Below are 18,225 nucleotides of genomic sequence, written 5' to 3'. Positions count from 1 at the left end.
GTAGCAAAATCTCTCTATCACTAAAAGTATGATATGAATAGCTTGACATTTAGTGTCTATTGGTGAAATACATTTAATTTGCCTCTTGGTTGAAGGTGTACATTCTTAAACAGTTTGTGATTTTCCCACTCTGCACTATGTTCCATTTCACAAAAACGACACATTGCTTAAAAAACACTCGCCCAAACAGGGACTTGAACCCTGGACCCTCAGATTAAAAGTCTGATGCTCTACCGACTGAGCTATCCAGGCTCTTCTGTGATAGGTCGCAAAAATGCAGAAAGTTCGTAATACAAAAAACAAGTCATTTCAAATGATGACAACTACTAGTTACTGTGCAATTACTAAAGTAGGAAAATCTCTCTATCACTAAAAGTATGAACTGAAAAGCTTGACATTTAGTGTCTCTTGATGAAATACATTTAATTTGCCTCTTGGTTGAAGGTGTACATTCTTAAACAGTTTGTGATTTTCCCACTCTGCACTATGTTATATTTCACAAAAACGACACATTGCTTAAAAGACACTTGCCCGAACAGGAACTTGAACCCTTGACCCTCAGATTAAAGTTCTGATGTTTTACCGACTCCAGGCTCTTCTGGAGTCTGTCGCAAACCTATAGAAAGTTCGTAATACTAAAACAAGTAAATTCAAATGGTAACAACTACTGTGCAATTACTAAAGTAGGAAAGTCTCTCTATCACTAAAAGTATGATATGAATAGCTTGACATTTAGTGTCTATTGATGAAATACATTTAATTTGCCTCTTGGTTGAAGGTGTACATTCTTAAACAGTTTGTGATTTTCCCACTCTGCACTATGTTCCATTTCACAAAATGACACATTGCTTTAAAGACACTCGCCCGAGCAGGGACTTGAACCCTGGACCCTCAGATTAAAAGTCTGATGCTCTACCGACTGAGCTATCCAGGCTCTTCTGTGATGGGTCGCAAAAATGCAGAAAGTTCGTAATACAAAAAACAAGTCATATCAAATGATGACAACTACTAGTTACTGTGCAATTACTAAAGTTGGAAAATCTCTCTATCACTAAAAGTATGAACTGAAAAGCTTGACATTTAGTGTCTCTTGATGAAATACATTTAATTTGCATCTTGGTTGAAGGTGTACATTCTTAAACACTCTGCACTATGTTCCATTTCACAAAAACGACACATTGCTTAAAAGACAGTCGCCCGAACAGGGACTTGAACCCTGGACCCTCAGATTAAAAGTCTGATGCTCTACCGACTGAGCTATCCAGGCTCTTCTGTGATAGGTCACAAAAATGCAGAAAGTTCGTAATACAAAAATCAAGTCATATCAAATGATGACAACTACTAGTTACTGTGCAATTACTAAAGTTGGAAAATCTCTCTATCACTAAAAGTATTATCTGAATAGCTTGACATTTAGTGTCTATTGATGAAATACATTTAATTTGCCTCTTGGTTGAAGGTGTACATTCTTAAACAGTTTGTGATTTTCCCACTCTGCACTGTGTTCCATTTCACAAAAACGACACATTGCTTAAAAGACACTTGCCCGAACAGGGACTTGGACCCTGGACCCTCAGATTAAAAGTCTGATGCTCTACCGACTGAGCTATCCAGGCTCTTCTGTGATAGGTCGCAAAAATGCAGAAAGTTCGTAATACAATAAACTAGTCATATCAAATGATGACAACTACTAGTTACTGTGCAATTACTAAAGTTGGAAAATCTCTCTATCACTAAAAGTATTATCTGAATAGCTTGACATTTAGTGTCTATTGATGAAATACATTTAATTTGCCTCTTGGTTGAAGGTGTACATTCTTAAACAGTTTGTGATTTTCCCACTCTGCACTGTGTTCCATTTCACAAAAACGACACATTGCTTAAAAGACACTCGCCCGAACAGGGACTTGAACCCTGGACCCTCAGATTAAAGTTCTGATGTTTTACCGACTCCAGGCTCTTCTGGAGTTTGTCACAAACATATAGAAAGTTCGTAATACTAAAACCAAGTAAATTCAAATGGTGACAACTACTGTGCAATTACTAAAGTAGGAAAATCTCTCTATCACTAAAAGTATGATATGAATAGCTTGACATTTAGTGTCTATTGGTGAAATACATTTAATTTGCCTCTTGGTTGTAGGTGTACATTCTTAAACAGTTTGTGATTTTCCCACTCTGCACTATGTTCCATTTCACAAAATGACACATTGCTTAAAAGACACTCGCCCGAACAGACCCTTGAACCCTGGACCCTCAGATTAAAAGTCAGATGCTCTACCGACTGAGCTATCCAGGCTCTTCTGTGATAGGTCGCAAAAATGCAGAAAGTTCGTAATACAAAAAACAAGTCATTTCAAATGATGACAACTACTAGTTACTGTGCAATTACTAAAGTAGGAAAATCTCTCTATCACTAAAAGTATGAACTGAAAAGCTTGACATTTAGTGTCTCTTGATGAAATACATTTAATTTGCCTCTTGGTTGAAGGTGTACATTCTTAAACAGTTTGTGATTTTCCCACTCTGCACTATGTTATATTTCACAAAAATGACACATTGCTTAAAAGACACTCGCCCGAACAGGAACTTGAACCCTTGACCCTCAGATTAAAGTTCTGATGTTTTACCGACTCCAGGCTCTTCTGGAGTCTGTCGCAAACCTATAGAAAGTTCGTAATACTAAAACAAGTAAATTCAAATGGTAACAACTACTGTGCAATTACTAAAGTAGGAAAGTCTCTCTATCACTAAAAGTATGATATGAATAGCTTGACATTTAGTGTCTATTGATGAAATACATTTAATTTGCCTCTTGGTTGAAGGTGTACATTCTTAAACAGTTTGTGATTTTCCCACTCTGCACTATGTTCCATTTCACAAAATGACACATTGCTTAAAAGACACTCGCCCGAACAGGGACTTGAACCCTGGACCCTCAGATTAAAAGTCTGATGCTCTTCCGACTGAGCTATCCAGGCTCTTCTGTGATAGGTCGCAAAAATGCAGAAAGTTCGTAATACAAAAAACAAGTCATATCAAATGATGACAACTACTAGTTACTGTGCAATTACTAAAGTTGGAAAATCTCTCTATCACTAAAAGTATGAACTGAAAAGCTCATCTGGAGTTTGTCGCAAACCTATAGAAAGTTCGTAATACTAAAACCAAGTAAATTCAAATGGTGACAACTACTGTGCAATTACTAAAGTAGGAAAATCTCTCTATCACTAAAAGTATGATATGAATAGCTTGACATTTAGTGTCTATTGGTGAAATACATTTAATTTGCCTCTTGGTTGAAGGTGTACATTCTTAAACAGTTTGTGATTTTCCCACTCTGCACTATGTTCCATTTCACAAAATGACACATTGCTTAAAAGACACTCGCCCGAACAGACCCTTGAACCCTGGACCCTCAGATTAAAAGTCTGATGCTCTACCGACTGAGCTATCCAGGCTCTTCTGTGATAGGTCGCAAAAATGCAGAAAGTTCGTAATACAAAAAACAAGTCATATCAAATGATGACAACTACTAGTTACTGTGCAATTACTAAAGTTGGAAAATCTCTCTATCACTAAAAGTATTATCTGAATAGCTTGACATTTAGTGTCTATTGATGAAATACATTTAATTTGCCTCTTGGTTGAAGGTGTACATTCTTAAACAGTTTGTGATTTTCCCACTCTGCACTATGTTCCATTTCACAAAAACGACACATTGCTTAAAAGACACTCGCCCGAACAGGGACTTGAACCCTGGACCCTCAGATTAAAGTTCTGATGTTTTACCGACTCCAGGCTCTTCTGGAGTTTGTCGCAAACCTATAGAAAGTTCGTAATACTAAAACCAAGTAAATTCAAATGGTGACAACTACTGTGCAATTACTAAAGTAGGAAAATCTCTCTATCACTAAAAGTATGATATGAATAGCTTGACATTTAGTGTCTATTGGTGAAATACATTTAATTTGCCTCTTGGTTGAAGGTGTACATTCTTAAACAGTTTGTGATTTTCCCACTCTGCACTATGTTCCATTTCACAAAATGACACATTGCTTAAAAGACACTCGCCCAAACAGGGACTTGAACCCTGGACCCTCAGATTAAAAGTCTGATGCTCTACCGACTGAGCTATCCAGGCTCTTCTGTGATAGGTCGCAAAAATGCAGAAAGTTCGTAATACAAAAAACAAGTCATATCAAATGATGACAACTACTAGTTACTGTGCAATTACTAAAGTTGGAAAATCTCTCTATCACTAAAAGTATTATCTGAATAGCTTGACATTTAGTGTCTATTGATGAAATACATTTAATTTGCCTCTTGGTTGAAGGTGTACATTCTTAAACAGTTTGTGATTTTCCCACTCTGCACTGTGTTCCATTTCACAAAAACGACACATTGCTTAAAAGACACTCGCCCGAACAGGGACTTGAACCCTGGACCCTCAGATTAAAGTTCTGATGTTTTACCGACTCCAGGCTCTTCTGGAGTTTGTCACAAACCTATAGAAAGTTCGTAATACTAAAACCAAGTAAATTCAAATGGTGACAACTACTGTGCAATTACTAAAGTAGCAAAATCTCTCTATCACTAAAAGTATGATATGAATAGCTTGACATTTAGTGTCTATTGGTGAAATACATTTAATTTGCCTCTTGGTTGAAGGTGTACATTCTTAAACAGTTTGTGATTTTCCCACTCTGCACTATGTTCCATTTCACAAAAACGACACATTGCTTAAAAAACACTCGCCTAAACAGGGACTTGAACCCTGGACCCTCAGATTAAAAGTCTGATGCTCTACCGACTGAGCTATCCAGGCTCTTCTGTGATAGGTCGCAAAAATGCAGAAAGTTCGTAATACAAAAAACAAGTCATATCAAATGATGACAACTACTAGTTACTGTGCAATTACTAAAGTTGAAAAATCTCTCTATCACTAAAAGTATTATCTGAATAGCTTGACATTTAGTGTCTATTGATGAAATACATTTAATTTGCCTCTTGGTTGAAGGTGTACATTCTTAAACAGTTTGTGATTTTCCCACTCTGCACTATGTTCCATTTCACAAAAACGACACATTGCTTAAAAGACACTCGCCCGAACAGGGACTTGAACCCTGGACCCTCAGATTAAAGTTCTGATGTTTTACCGACTCCAGGCTCTTCTGGAGTTTGTCGCAAACCTATAGAAAGTTCGTAATACTAAAACCAAGTAAATTCAAATGGTGACAACTACTGTGCAATTACTAAAGTAGGAAAATCTCTCTATCACTAAAAGTATGATATGAATAGCTTGACATTTAGTGTCTATTGGTGAAATACATTTAATTTGCCTCTTGGTTGTAGGTGTACATTCTTAAACAGTTTGTGATTTTCCCACTCTGCACTATGTTCCATTTCACAAAATGACACATTGCTTAAAAGACACTCGCCCGAACAGACCCTTGAACCCTTGACCCTCAGATTAAAAGTCAGATGCTCTACCGACTGAGCTATCCAGGCTCTTCTGTGATAGGTCGCAAAAATGCAGAAAGTTCGTAATACAAAAAACAAGTCATTTCAAATGATGACAACTACTAGTTACTGTGCAATTACTAAAGTAGGAAAATCTCTCTATCACTAAAAGTATGAACTGAAAAGCTTGACATTTAGTGTCTCTTGATGAAATACATTTAATTTGCCTCTTGGTTGAAGGTGTACATTCTTAAACAGTTTGTGATTTTCCCACTCTGCACTATGTTATATTTCACAAAAACGACACATTGCTTAAAAGACACTTGCCCGAACAGGAACTTGAACCCTTGACCCTCAGATTAAAGTTCTGATGTTTTACCGACTCCAGGCTCTTCTGGAGTCTGTCGCAAACCTATAGAAAGTTCGTAATACTAAAACAAGTAAATTCAAATGGTAACAACTACTGTGCAATTACTAAAGTAGGAAAGTCTCTCTATCACTAAAAGTATTATCTGAATAGCTTGACATTAAGTGTCTATTGATGAAATACATTTAATTTGCCTCTTGGTTGAAGGTGTACATTCTTAAACAGTTTGTGATTTTCCCACTCTGCACTGTGTTCCATTTCACAAAAACGACACATTGCTTAAAAGACACTTGCCCGAACAGGGACTTGGACCCTGGACCCTCAGATTAAAAGTCTGATGCTCTACCGACTGAGCTATCCAGGCTCTTCTGTGATAGGTCGCAAAAATGCAGAAAGTTCGTAATACAAAAAACAAGTCATATCAAATGATGACAACTACTAGTTACTGTGCAATTACTAAAGTAGGAAAATCTCTCTATCACTAAAAGTATGAACTGAAAAGCTTGACATTTAGTGTCTCTTGATGAAATACATTTAATTTGCCTCTTGGTTGAAGGTGTACATTCTTAAACAGTTTGTGATTTTCCCACTCTGCACTATGTTATATTTCACAAAAACGACACATTGCTTAAAAGACACTCGCCCGAACAGAAACTTGAACCCTTGACCCTCAGATTAAAGTTCTGATGTTTTACCGACTCCAGGCTCTTCTGGAGTCTGTCGCAAACCTATAGAAAGTTCGTAATACTAAAACAAGTAAATTCAAATGGTAACAACTACTGTGCAATTACTAAAGTAGGAAAGTCTCTCTATCACTAAAAGTATGATATGAATAGCTTGACATTTAGTGTCTATTGATGAAATACATTTAATTTGCCTCTTGGTTGAAGGTGTACATTCTTAAACAGTTTGTGATTTTCCCACTCTGCACTATGTTCCATTTCACAAAATGACACATTGCTTAAAAGACACTCGCCCGAACAGTGACTTGAACCCTGGACCCTCAGATTAAAAGTCTGATGCTCTACCGACTGAGCTATCCAGGCTCTTCTGTAATAGGTCGCAAAAATGCAGAAAGTTCGTAATACAAAAAACAAGTCATATCAAATGATGACAACTACTAGTTACTGTGCAATTACTAAAGTTGGAAAATCTCTCTATCACTAAAAGTATGAACTGAAAAGCTCATCTGGAGTTTGTCGCAAACCTATAGAAAGTTCGTAATACTAAAACCAAGTAAATTCAAATGGTGACAACTACTGTGCAATTACTAAAGTAGGAAAATCTCTCTATCACTAAAAGTATGATATGAATAGCTTGACATTTAGTGTCTATTGGTGAAATACATTTAATTTGCCTCTTGGTTGAAGGTGTACATTCTTAAACAGTTTGTGATTTTCCCACTCTGCACTATGTTCCATTTCACAAAATGACACATTGCTTAAAAGACACTCGCCCGAACAGACCCTTGAACCCTGGACCCTCAGATTAAAAGTCTGATGCTCTACCGACAGAGCTATCCAGGCTCTTCTGTGATAGGTCGCAAAAATGCAGAAAGTTCGTAATACAAAAAACAAGTCATATCAAATGATGACAACTACTAGTTACTGTGCAATTACTAAAGTTGGAAAATCTCTCTATCACTAAAAGTATTATCTGAATAGCTTGACATTTAGTGTCTATTGATGAAATACATTTAATTTGCCTCTTGGTTGAAGGTGTACATTCTTAAACAGTTTGTGATTTTCCCACTCTGCACTATGTTCCATTTCACAAAAACGACACATTGCTTAAAAGACACTCGCCCGAACAGGGACTTGAACCCTGGACCCTCAGATTAAAGTTCTGATGTTTTACCGACTCCAGGCTCTTCTGGAGTTTGTCGCAAACCTATAGAAAGTTCGTAATACTAAAACCAAGTAAATTCAAATGGTGACAACTACTGTGCAATTACTAAAGTAGGAAAATCTCTCTATCACTAAAAGTATGATATGAATAGCTTGACATTTAGTGTCTATTGGTGAAATACATTTAATTTGCCTCTTGGTTGTAGGTGTACATTCTTAAACAGTTTGTGATTTTCCCACTCTGCACTATGTTCCATTTCACAAAATGACACATTGCTTAAAAGACACTCGCCCGAACAGACCCTTGAACCCTTGACCCTCAGATTAAAAGTCAGATGCTCTACCGACTGAGCTATCCAGGCTCTTCTGTGATAGGTCGCAAAAATGCAGAAAGTTCGTAATACAAAAAACAAGTCATTTCAAATGATGACAACTACTAGTTACTGTGCAATTACTAAAGTAGGAAAATCTCTCTATCACTAAAAGTATGAACTGAAAAGCTTGACATTTAGTGTCTCTTGATGAAATACATTTAATTTGCCTCTTGGTTGAAGGTGTACATTCTTAAACAGTTTGTGATTTTCCCACTCTGCACTATGTTATATTTCACAAAAACGACACATTGCTTAAAAGACACTTGCCCGAACAGGAACTTGAACCCTTGACCCTCAGATTAAAGTTCTGATGTTTTACCGACTCCAGGCTCTTCTGGAGTCTGTCGCAAACCTATAGAAAGTTCGTAATACTAAAACAAGTAAATTCAAATGGTAACAACTACTGTGCAATTACTAAAGTAGGAAAGTCTCTCTATCACTAAAAGTATTATCTGAATAGCTTGACATTAAGTGTCTATTGATGAAATACATTTAATTTGCCTCTTGGTTGAAGGTGTACATTCTTAAACAGTTTGTGATTTTCCCACTCTGCACTGTGTTCCATTTCACAAAAACGACACATTGCTTAAAAGACACTTGCCCGAACAGGGACTTGGACCCTGGACCCTCAGATTAAAAGTCTGATGCTCTACCGACTGAGCTATCCAGGCTCTTCTGTGATAGGTCGCAAAAATGCAGAAAGTTCGTAATACAAAAAACAAGTCATATCAAATGATGACAACTACTAGTTACTGTGCAATTACTAAAGTAGGAAAATCTCTCTATCACTAAAAGTATGAACTGAAAAGCTTGACATTTAGTGTCTCTTGATGAAATACATTTAATTTGCCTCTTGGTTGAAGGTGTACATTCTTAAACAGTTTGTGATTTTCCCACTCTGCACTATGTTATATTTCACAAAAACGACACATTGCTTAAAAGACACTCGCCCGAACAGAAACTTGAACCCTTGACCCTCAGATTAAAGTTCTGATGTTTTACCGACTCCAGGCTCTTCTGGAGTCTGTCGCAAACCTATAGAAAGTTCGTAATACTAAAACAAGTAAATTCAAATGGTAACAACTACTGTGCAATTACTAAAGTAGGAAAGTCTCTCTATCACTAAAAGTATGATATGAATAGCTTGACATTTAGTGTCTATTGATGAAATACATTTAATTTGCCTCTTGGTTGAAGGTGTACATTCTTAAACAGTTTGTGATTTTCCCACTCTGCACTATGTTCCATTTCACAAAATGACACATTGCTTAAAAGACACTCGCCCGAACAGTGACTTGAACCCTGGACCCTCAGATTAAAAGTCTGATGCTCTACCGACTGAGCTATCCAGGCTCTTCTGTAATAGGTCGCAAAAATGCAGAAAGTTCGTAATACAAAAAACAAGTCATATCAAATGATGACAACTACTAGTTACTGTGCAATTACTAAAGTTGGAAAATCTCTCTATCACTAAAAGTATGAACTGAAAAGCTCATCTGGAGTTTGTCGCAAACCTATAGAAAGTTCGTAATACTAAAACCAAGTAAATTCAAATGGTGACAACTACTGTGCAATTACTAAAGTAGGAAAATCTCTCTATCACTAAAAGTATGATATGAATAGCTTGACATTTAGTGTCTATTGGTGAAATACATTTAATTTGCCTCTTGGTTGAAGGTGTACATTCTTAAACAGTTTGTGATTTTCCCACTCTGCACTATGTTCCATTTCACAAAATGACACATTGCTTAAAAGACACTCGCCCGAACAGACCCTTGAACCCTGGACCCTCAGATTAAAAGTCTGATGCTCTACCGACAGAGCTATCCAGGCTCTTCTGTGATAGGTCGCAAAAATGCAGAAAGTTCGTAATACAAAAAACAAGTCATATCAAATGATGACAACTACTAGTTACTGTGCAATTACTAAAGTTGGAAAATCTCTCTATCACTAAAAGTATTATCTGAATAGCTTGACATTTAGTGTCTATTGATGAAATACATTTAATTTGCCTCTTGGTTGAAGGTGTACATTCTTAAACAGTTTGTGATTTTCCCACTCTGCACTATGTTCCATTTCACAAAAACGACACATTGCTTAAAAGACACTCGCCCGAACAGGGACTTGAACCCTGGACCCTCAGATTAAAGTTCTGATGTTTTACCGACTCCAGGCTCTTCTGGAGTTTGTCGCAAACCTATAGAAAGTTCGTAATACTAAAACCAAGTAAATTCAAATGGTGACAACTACTGTGCAATTACTAAAGTAGGAAAATCTCTCTATCACTAAAAGTATGATATGAATAGCTTGACATTTAGTGTCTATTGGTGAAATACATTTAATTTGCCTCTTGGTTGAAGGTGTACATTCTTAAACAGTTTGTGATTTTCCCACTCTGCACTATGTTCCATTTCACAAAATGACACATTGCTTAAAAGACACTCGCCCGAACAGACCCTTGAACCCTGGACCCTCAGATTAAAAGTCTGATGCTCTACCGACTGAGCTATCCAGGCTCTTCTGTGATAGGTCACAAAAATGCAGAAGTTCGTAATACAAAAAACAAGTCATTTCAAATGATGACAACTAGTAGTTACTGTGCAATTACTAAAGTAGGAAAATCTCTCTATCACTAAAAGTATGAACTGAAAAGCTTGACATTTAGTGTCTCTTGATGAAATACATTTAATTTGCCTCTTGGTTGAAGGTGTACATTCTTAAACAGTTTGTGATTTTCCCACTCTGCACTATGTTCCATTTCACAAAAACACACATTGCTTAAAAGACACTCGCCCGAACAGGGACTTGAACCCTTGACCCTCAGATTAAAGTTCTGATGTTCTACCGACTCCAGGCTCTTCTGGAGTCTGTCGCAAACCTATAGAAAGTTCATAATACTAAAACCAAGTAAATTCAAATGGTGACAACTACTGTGCAATTACTAAAGTAGGAAAATCTCTCTATCACTAAAAGTATGATCTGAATAGCTTGACATTTAGTGTCTATTGATGAAATACATTTAATTTGCCTCTTGGTTGAAGGTGTACATTCTTAAACAGTTTGTGATTTTCCCACTCTGCAATATGTTCCATTTCACAAAATGATACGTTGCTTAAAAGACACTCGCCCGAACAGGGACTTGAACCCTGTACCCTCAGATTAAAAGTCTGATGCTCTACCGACTGAGCTATCCAGGCTCTTCTGTGATAGGTCGCAAAAATGCAGAAAGTTCGTAATACAAAAAACAAGTCATATCAAATGATGACAACTACTAGTTACTGTGCAATTACTAAAGTTGGACAATCTCTCTATCACTAAAAGCATGAACTGAAAAGCTTGACATTTAGTGTCTCTTGATGAAATACATTTAATTTGCCACTTGGTTGAAGGTGTGCATTCTTAAACAGTTTGTGATTTTCCCACTCTGCACTATGTTCCATTTCACAAAAACGACACATTGCTTAAAAGACACTCGCCCGAACAGGGACTTGAACCCTGGACCCTCAGATTAAAAGTCTGATGCTCTACCGACTGAGCTATCCAGGCTCTTCTGTGATAGGTCGCAAAAATGCAGAAAGTTCGTAATACAAAAAACAAGTCATATCAAATGATGACAACTACTAGTTACTGTGCAATTACTAAAGTTGAAAAATCTCTCTATCACTAAAAGTATTATCTGAATAGCTTGACATTTAGTGTCTATTGATGAAATACATTTAATTTGCCTCTTGGTTGAAGGTGTACATTCTTAAACAGTTTGTGATTTTCCCACTCTGCACTATGTTCCATTTCACAAAAATGACACATTGCTTAAAAGACACTCGCCCGAACAGGGACTTGAACCCTGGACCCTCAGATTAAAGTTCTGATGTTTTACCGACTCCAGGCTCTTCTGGAGTTTGTCGCAAACCTATAGAAAGTTCGTAATACTAAAACCAAGTAAATTCAAATGGTGACAACTACTGTGCAATTACTAAAGTAGGAAAATCTCTCTATCACTAAAAGTATGATATGAATAGCTTGACATTTAGTGTCTATTGGTGAAATACATTTAATTTGCCTCTTGGTTGAAGGTGTACATTCTTAAACAGTTTGTGATTTTCCCACTCTGCACTATGTTCCATTTCACAAAATGACACATTGCTTAAAAGACACTCGCCCGAACAGACCCTTGAACCCTGGACCCTCAGATTAAAAGTCTGATGCTCTACCGACTGAGCTATCCAGGCTCTTCTGTGATAGGTCGCAAAAATGCAGAAAGTTCGTAATACAAAAAACAAGTCATATCAAATGATGACAACTACTGGTTACTGTGCAATTACTAAAGTTGGAAAATCTCTCTATCACTAAAAGTATTATCTGAATAGCTTGACATTTAGTGTCTATTGATGAAATACATTTAATTTGCCTCTTGGTTGAAGGTGTACATTCTTAAACAGTTTGTGATTTTCCCACTCTGCAATATGTTCCATTTCACAAAATGATACGTTGCTTAAAAGACACTCGCCCGAACAGGGACTTGAACCCTGTACCCTCAGATTAAAAGTCTGATGCTCTACCGACTGAGCTATCCAGGATCTTCTGTGATAGGTCGCAAAAATGCAGAAAGTTCGTAATACAAAAAACAAGTCATATCAAATGATGACAACTACTAGTTACTGTGCAATTACTAAAGTTGGACAATCTCTCTATCACTAAAAGTATGAACTGAAAAGCTTGACATTTAGTGTCTATTGATGAAATACATTTAATTTGCCTCTTGGTTGAAGGTGTACATTCTTAAACAGTTTGTGATTTTCCCACTCTGCACTGTGTTCCATTTCACAAAAACGACACATTGCTTAAAAGACACTCGCCCGAACAGGGACTTGAACCCTGGACCCTCAGATTAAAGTTCTGATGTTTTACCGACTCCAGGCTCTTCTGGAGTTTGTCACAAACCTATAGAAAGTTCGTAATACTAAAACCAAGTAAATTCAAATGGTGACAACTACTGTGCAATTACTAAAGTAGCAAAATCTCTCTATCACTAAAAGTATGATATGAATAGCTTGACATTTAGTGTCTATTGGTGAAATACATTTAATTTGCCTCTTGGTTGAAGGTGTACATTCTTAAACAGTTTGTGATTTTCCCACTCTGCACTATGTTCCATTTCACAAAAATGACACATTGCTTAAAAAACACTCGCCTAAACAGGGACTTGAACCCTGGACCCTCAGATTAAAAGTCTGATGCTCTACCGACTGAGCTATCCAGGCTCTTCTGTGATAGGTCGCAAAAATGCAGAAAGTTCGTAATACAAAAAACAAGTCATATCAAATGATGACAACTACTAGTTACTGTGCAATTACTAAAGTTGAAAAATCTCTCTATCACTAAAAGTATTATCTGAATAGCTTGACATTTAGTGTCTATTGATGAAATACATTTAATTTGCCTCTTGGTTGAAGGTGTACATTCTTAAACAGTTTGTGATTTTCCCACTCTGCACTATGTTCCATTTCACAAAAACGACACATTGCTTAAAAGACACTCGCCCGAACAGGGACTTGAACCCTGGACCCTCAGATTAAAGTTCTGATGTTTTACCGACTCCAGGCTCTTCTGGAGTTTGTCGCAAACCTATAGAAAGTTCGTAATACTAAAACCAAGTAAATTCAAATGGTGACAACTACTGTGCAATTACTAAAGTAGGAAAATCTCTCTATCACTAAAAGTATGATATGAATAGCTTGACATTTAGTGTCTATTGGTGAAATACATTTAATTTGCCTCTTGGTTGTAGGTGTACATTCTTAAACAGTTTGTGATTTTCCCACTCTGCACTATGTTCCATTTCACAAAATGACACATTGCTTAAAAGACACTCGCCCGAACAGACCCTTGAACCCTTGACCCTCAGATTAAAAGTCAGATGCTCTACCGACTGAGCTATCCAGGCTCTTCTGTGATAGGTCGCAAAAATGCAGAAAGTTCGTAATACAAAAAACAAGTCATTTCAAATGATGACAACTACTAGTTACTGTGCAATTACTAAAGTAGGAAAATCTCTCTATCACTAAAAGTATGAACTGAAAAGCTTGACATTTAGTGTCTCTTGATGAAATACATTTAATTTGCCTCTTGGTTGAAGGTGTACATTCTTAAACAGTTTGTGATTTTCCCACTCTGCACTATGTTATATTTCACAAAAACGACACATTGCTTAAAAGACACTTGCCCGAACAGGAACTTGAACCCTTGACCCTCAGATTAAAGTTCTGATGTTTTACCGACTCCAGGCTCTTCTGGAGTCTGTCGCAAACCTATAGAAAGTTCGTAATACTAAAACAAGTAAATTCAAATGGTAACAACTACTGTGCAATTACTAAAGTAGGAAAGTCTCTCTATCACTAAAAGTATTATCTGAATAGCTTGACATTAAGTGTCTATTGATGAAATACATTTAATTTGCCTCTTGGTTGAAGGTGTACATTCTTAAACAGTTTGTGATTTTCCCACTCTGCACTATGTTCCATTTCACAAAAATGACACATTGCTTAAAAAACACTCGCCTAAACAGGGACTTGAACCCTGGACCCTCAGATTAAAAGTCTGATGCTCTACCGACTGAGCTATCCAGGCTCTTCTGTGATAGGTCGCAAAAATGCAGAAAGTTCGTAATACAAAAAACAAGTCATATCAAATGATGACAACTACTAGTTACTGTGCAATTACTAAAGTTGAAAAATCTCTCTATCACTAAAAGTATTATCTGAATAGCTTGACATTTAGTGTCTATTGATGAAATACATTTAATTTGCCTCTTGGTTGAAGGTGTACATTCTTAAACAGTTTGTGATTTTCCCACTCTGCACTATGTTCCATTTCACAAAAACGACACATTGCTTAAAAGACACTCGCCCGAACAGGGACTTGAACCCTGGACCCTCAGATTAAAGTTCTGATGTTTTACCGACTCCAGGCTCTTCTGGAGTTTGTCGCAAACCTATAGAAAGTTCGTAATACTAAAACCAAGTAAATTCAAATGGTGACAACTACTGTGCAATTACTAAAGTAGGAAAATCTCTCTATCACTAAAAGTATGATATGAATAGCTTGACATTTAGTGTCTATTGGTGAAATACATTTAATTTGCCTCTTGGTTGTAGGTGTACATTCTTAAACAGTTTGTGATTTTCCCACTCTGCACTATGTTCCATTTCACAAAATGACACATTGCTTAAAAGACACTCGCCCGAACAGACCCTTGAACCCTTGACCCTCAGATTAAAAGTCAGATGCTCTACCGACTGAGCTATCCAGGCTCTTCTGTGATAGGTCGCAAAAATGCAGAAAGTTCGTAATACAAAAAACAAGTCATTTCAAATGATGACAACTACTAGTTACTGTGCAATTACTAAAGTAGGAAAATCTCTCTATCACTAAAAGTATGAACTGAAAAGCTTGACATTTAGTGTCTCTTGATGAAATACATTTAATTTGCCTCTTGGTTGAAGGTGTACATTCTTAAACAGTTTGTGATTTTCCCACTCTGCACTATGTTATATTTCACAAAAACGACACATTGCTTAAAAGACACTTGCCCGAACAGGAACTTGAACCCTTGACCCTCAGATTAAAGTTCTGATGTTTTACCGACTCCAGGCTCTTCTGGAGTCTGTCGCAAACCTATAGAAAGTTCGTAATACTAAAACAAGTAAATTCAAATGGTAACAACTACTGTGCAATTACTAAAGTAGGAAAGTCTCTCTATCACTAAAAGTATTATCTGAATAGCTTGACATTAAGTGTCTATTGATGAAATACATTTAATTTGCCTCTTGGTTGAAGGTGTACATTCTTAAACAGTTTGTGATTTTCCCACTCTGCACTGTGTTCCATTTCACAAAAACGACACATTGCTTAAAAGACACTTGCCCGAACAGGGACTTGGACCCTGGACCCTCAGATTAAAAGTCTGATGCTCTACCGACTGAGCTATCCAGGCTCTTCTGTGATAGGTCGCAAAAATGCAGAAAGTTCGTAATACAAAAAACAAGTCATATCAAATGATGACAACTACTAGTTACTGTGCAATTACTAAAGTAGGAAAATCTCTCTATCACTAAAAGTATGAACTGAAAAGCTTGACATTTAGTGTCTCTTGATGAAATACATTTAATTTGCCTCTTGGTTGAAGGTGTACATTCTTAAACAGTTTGTGATTTTCCCACTCTGCACTATGTTATATTTCACAAAAACGACACATTGCTTAAAAGACACTCGCCCGAACAGGAACTTGAACCCTTGACCCTCAGATTAAAGTTCTGATGTTTTACCGACTCCAGGCTCTTCTGGAGTCTGTCGCAAACCTATAGAAAGTTCGTAATACTAAAACAAGTAAATTCAAATGGTAACAACTACTGTGCAATTACTAAAGTAGGAAAGTCTCTCTATCACTAAAAGTATGATATGAATAGCTTGACATTTAGTGTCTATTGATGAAATACATTTAATTTGCCTCTTGGTTGAAGGTGTACATTCTTAAACAGTTTGTGATTTTCCCACTCTGCACTATGTTCCATTTCACAAAATGACACATTGCTTAAAAGACACTCGCCCGAACAGTGACTTGAACCCTGGACCCTCAGATTAAAAGTCTGATGCTCTACCGACTGAGCTATCCAGGCTCTTCTGTAATAGGTCGCAAAAATGCAGAAAGTTCGTAATACAAAAAACAAGTCATATCAAATGATGACAACTACTAGTTACTGTGCAATTACTAAAGTTGGAAAATCTCTCTATCACTAAAAGTATGAACTGAAAAGCTCATCTGGAGTTTGTCGCAAACCTATAGAAAGTTCGTAATACTAAAACCAAGTAAATTCAAATGGTGACAACTACTGTGCAATTACTAAAGTAGGAAAATCTCTCTATCACTAAAAGTATGATATGAATAGCTTGACATTTAGTGTCTATTGGTGAAATACATTTAATTTGCCTCTTGGTTGAAGGTGTACATTCTTAAACAGTTTGTGATTTTCCCACTCTGCACTATGTTCCATTTCACAAAATGACACATTGCTTAAAAGACACTCGCCCGAACAGACCCTTGAACCCTGGACCCTCAGATTAAAAGTCTGATGCTCTACCGACTGAGCTATCCAGGCTCTTCTGTGATAGGTCGCAAAAATGCAGAAAGTTCGTAATACAAAAAACAAGTCATATCAAATGATGACAACTACTAGTTACTGTGCAATTACTAAAGTTGGAAAATCTCTCTATCACTAAAAGTATTATCTGAATAGCTTGACATTTAGTGTCTATTGATGAAATACATTTAATTTGCCTCTTGGTTGAAGGTGTACATTCTTAAACAGTTTGTGATTTTCCCACTCTGCACTATGTTCCATTTCACAAAAACGACACATTGCTTAAAAGACACTCGCCCGAACAGGGACTTGAACCCTGGACCCTCAGATTAAAGTTCTGATGTTTTACCGACTCCAGGCTCTTCTGGAGTTTGTCGCAAACCTATAGAAAGTTCGTAATACTAAAACCAAGTAAATTCAAATGGTGACAACTACTGTGCAATTACTAAAGTAGGAAAATCTCTCTATCACTAAAAGTATGATATGAATAGCTTGACATTTAGTGTCTATTGGTGAAATACATTTAATTTGCCTCTTGGTTGAAGGTGTACATTCTTAAACAGTTTGTGATTTTCCCACTCTGCACTATGTTCCATTTCACAAAATGACACATTGCTTAAAAGACACTCGCCCGAACAGACCCTTGAACCCTGGACCCTCAGATTAAAAGTCTGATGCTCTACCGACTGAGCTATCCAGGCTCTTCTGTGATAGGTCACAAAAATGCAGAAGTTCGTAATACAAAAAACAAGTCATTTCAAATGATGACAACTAGTAGTTACTGTGCAATTACTAAAGTAGGAAAATCTCTCTATCACTAAAAGTATGAACTGAAAAGCTTGACATTTAGTGTCTCTTGATGAAATACATTTAATTTGCCTCTTGGGTGAAGGTGTACATTCTTAAACAGTTTGTGATTTTCCCACTCTGCACTATGTTCCATTTCACAAAAACACACATTGCTTAAAAGACACTCGCCCGAACAGGGACTTGAACCCTTGACCCTCAGATTAAAGTTCTGATGTTCTACCGACTCC

The 18,225-nt window shown here is 36.9% G+C and overlaps 17 non-coding genes across 17 annotated transcripts; all 17 read right to left on the bottom strand.

Annotated features, from left to right (window-relative positions):
• Nucleotides 1–179: 179 nt before the first annotated feature.
• Nucleotides 180–252, bottom strand: TRNAK-UUU (transfer RNA lysine (anticodon UUU)). The gene has a single exon. It is a non-coding gene; the product is annotated as a tRNA-Lys (tRNA).
• A 609-nt stretch (nt 253–861) lies between these two features.
• On the bottom strand, nt 862–934 carry TRNAK-UUU (transfer RNA lysine (anticodon UUU)). The gene has a single exon. It is a non-coding gene; the product is annotated as a tRNA-Lys (tRNA).
• Nucleotides 935–1,194: 260 nt separating this feature from the next.
• TRNAK-UUU (transfer RNA lysine (anticodon UUU)) lies at nt 1,195–1,267 on the bottom strand. Its single transcript has one exon. It is a non-coding gene; the product is annotated as a tRNA-Lys (tRNA).
• A 276-nt stretch (nt 1,268–1,543) lies between these two features.
• TRNAK-UUU (transfer RNA lysine (anticodon UUU)) lies at nt 1,544–1,616 on the bottom strand. Its single transcript has one exon. It is a non-coding gene; the product is annotated as a tRNA-Lys (tRNA).
• A 1,292-nt stretch (nt 1,617–2,908) lies between these two features.
• TRNAK-UUU (transfer RNA lysine (anticodon UUU)) lies at nt 2,909–2,981 on the bottom strand. Its single transcript has one exon. It is a non-coding gene; the product is annotated as a tRNA-Lys (tRNA).
• Nucleotides 2,982–4,071: 1,090 nt separating this feature from the next.
• Nucleotides 4,072–4,144, bottom strand: TRNAK-UUU (transfer RNA lysine (anticodon UUU)). Its single transcript has one exon. It is a non-coding gene; the product is annotated as a tRNA-Lys (tRNA).
• A 611-nt stretch (nt 4,145–4,755) lies between these two features.
• TRNAK-UUU (transfer RNA lysine (anticodon UUU)) lies at nt 4,756–4,828 on the bottom strand. Its single transcript has one exon. It is a non-coding gene; the product is annotated as a tRNA-Lys (tRNA).
• Nucleotides 4,829–6,121: 1,293 nt separating this feature from the next.
• On the bottom strand, nt 6,122–6,194 carry TRNAK-UUU (transfer RNA lysine (anticodon UUU)). Its single transcript has one exon. It is a non-coding gene; the product is annotated as a tRNA-Lys (tRNA).
• Nucleotides 6,195–6,803: 609 nt separating this feature from the next.
• Nucleotides 6,804–6,876, bottom strand: TRNAK-UUU (transfer RNA lysine (anticodon UUU)). The gene has a single exon. It is a non-coding gene; the product is annotated as a tRNA-Lys (tRNA).
• A 1,773-nt stretch (nt 6,877–8,649) lies between these two features.
• Nucleotides 8,650–8,722, bottom strand: TRNAK-UUU (transfer RNA lysine (anticodon UUU)). The gene has a single exon. It is a non-coding gene; the product is annotated as a tRNA-Lys (tRNA).
• A 609-nt stretch (nt 8,723–9,331) lies between these two features.
• On the bottom strand, nt 9,332–9,404 carry TRNAK-UUU (transfer RNA lysine (anticodon UUU)). Its single transcript has one exon. It is a non-coding gene; the product is annotated as a tRNA-Lys (tRNA).
• Nucleotides 9,405–11,175: 1,771 nt separating this feature from the next.
• On the bottom strand, nt 11,176–11,248 carry TRNAK-UUU (transfer RNA lysine (anticodon UUU)). The gene has a single exon. It is a non-coding gene; the product is annotated as a tRNA-Lys (tRNA).
• A 276-nt stretch (nt 11,249–11,524) lies between these two features.
• On the bottom strand, nt 11,525–11,597 carry TRNAK-UUU (transfer RNA lysine (anticodon UUU)). The gene has a single exon. It is a non-coding gene; the product is annotated as a tRNA-Lys (tRNA).
• A 1,642-nt stretch (nt 11,598–13,239) lies between these two features.
• TRNAK-UUU (transfer RNA lysine (anticodon UUU)) lies at nt 13,240–13,312 on the bottom strand. Its single transcript has one exon. It is a non-coding gene; the product is annotated as a tRNA-Lys (tRNA).
• A 1,293-nt stretch (nt 13,313–14,605) lies between these two features.
• Nucleotides 14,606–14,678, bottom strand: TRNAK-UUU (transfer RNA lysine (anticodon UUU)). The gene has a single exon. It is a non-coding gene; the product is annotated as a tRNA-Lys (tRNA).
• Nucleotides 14,679–15,971: 1,293 nt separating this feature from the next.
• TRNAK-UUU (transfer RNA lysine (anticodon UUU)) lies at nt 15,972–16,044 on the bottom strand. Its single transcript has one exon. It is a non-coding gene; the product is annotated as a tRNA-Lys (tRNA).
• Nucleotides 16,045–16,653: 609 nt separating this feature from the next.
• On the bottom strand, nt 16,654–16,726 carry TRNAK-UUU (transfer RNA lysine (anticodon UUU)). The gene has a single exon. It is a non-coding gene; the product is annotated as a tRNA-Lys (tRNA).
• Nucleotides 16,727–18,225: the final 1,499 nt, after the last annotated feature.

Source organism: Taudactylus pleione, unplaced genomic scaffold (genome assembly GCF_031769625.1).
Source record: "Taudactylus pleione unplaced genomic scaffold, aTauple2 ptg000454l, whole genome shotgun sequence".
Classification (NCBI taxonomy): Eukaryota; Metazoa; Chordata; class Amphibia; order Anura; family Myobatrachidae; genus Taudactylus; species Taudactylus pleione.
The sequence above is the reverse complement of the archived record's forward strand: the minus strand, read 5'-3'. Positions and strand labels throughout refer to the sequence as shown.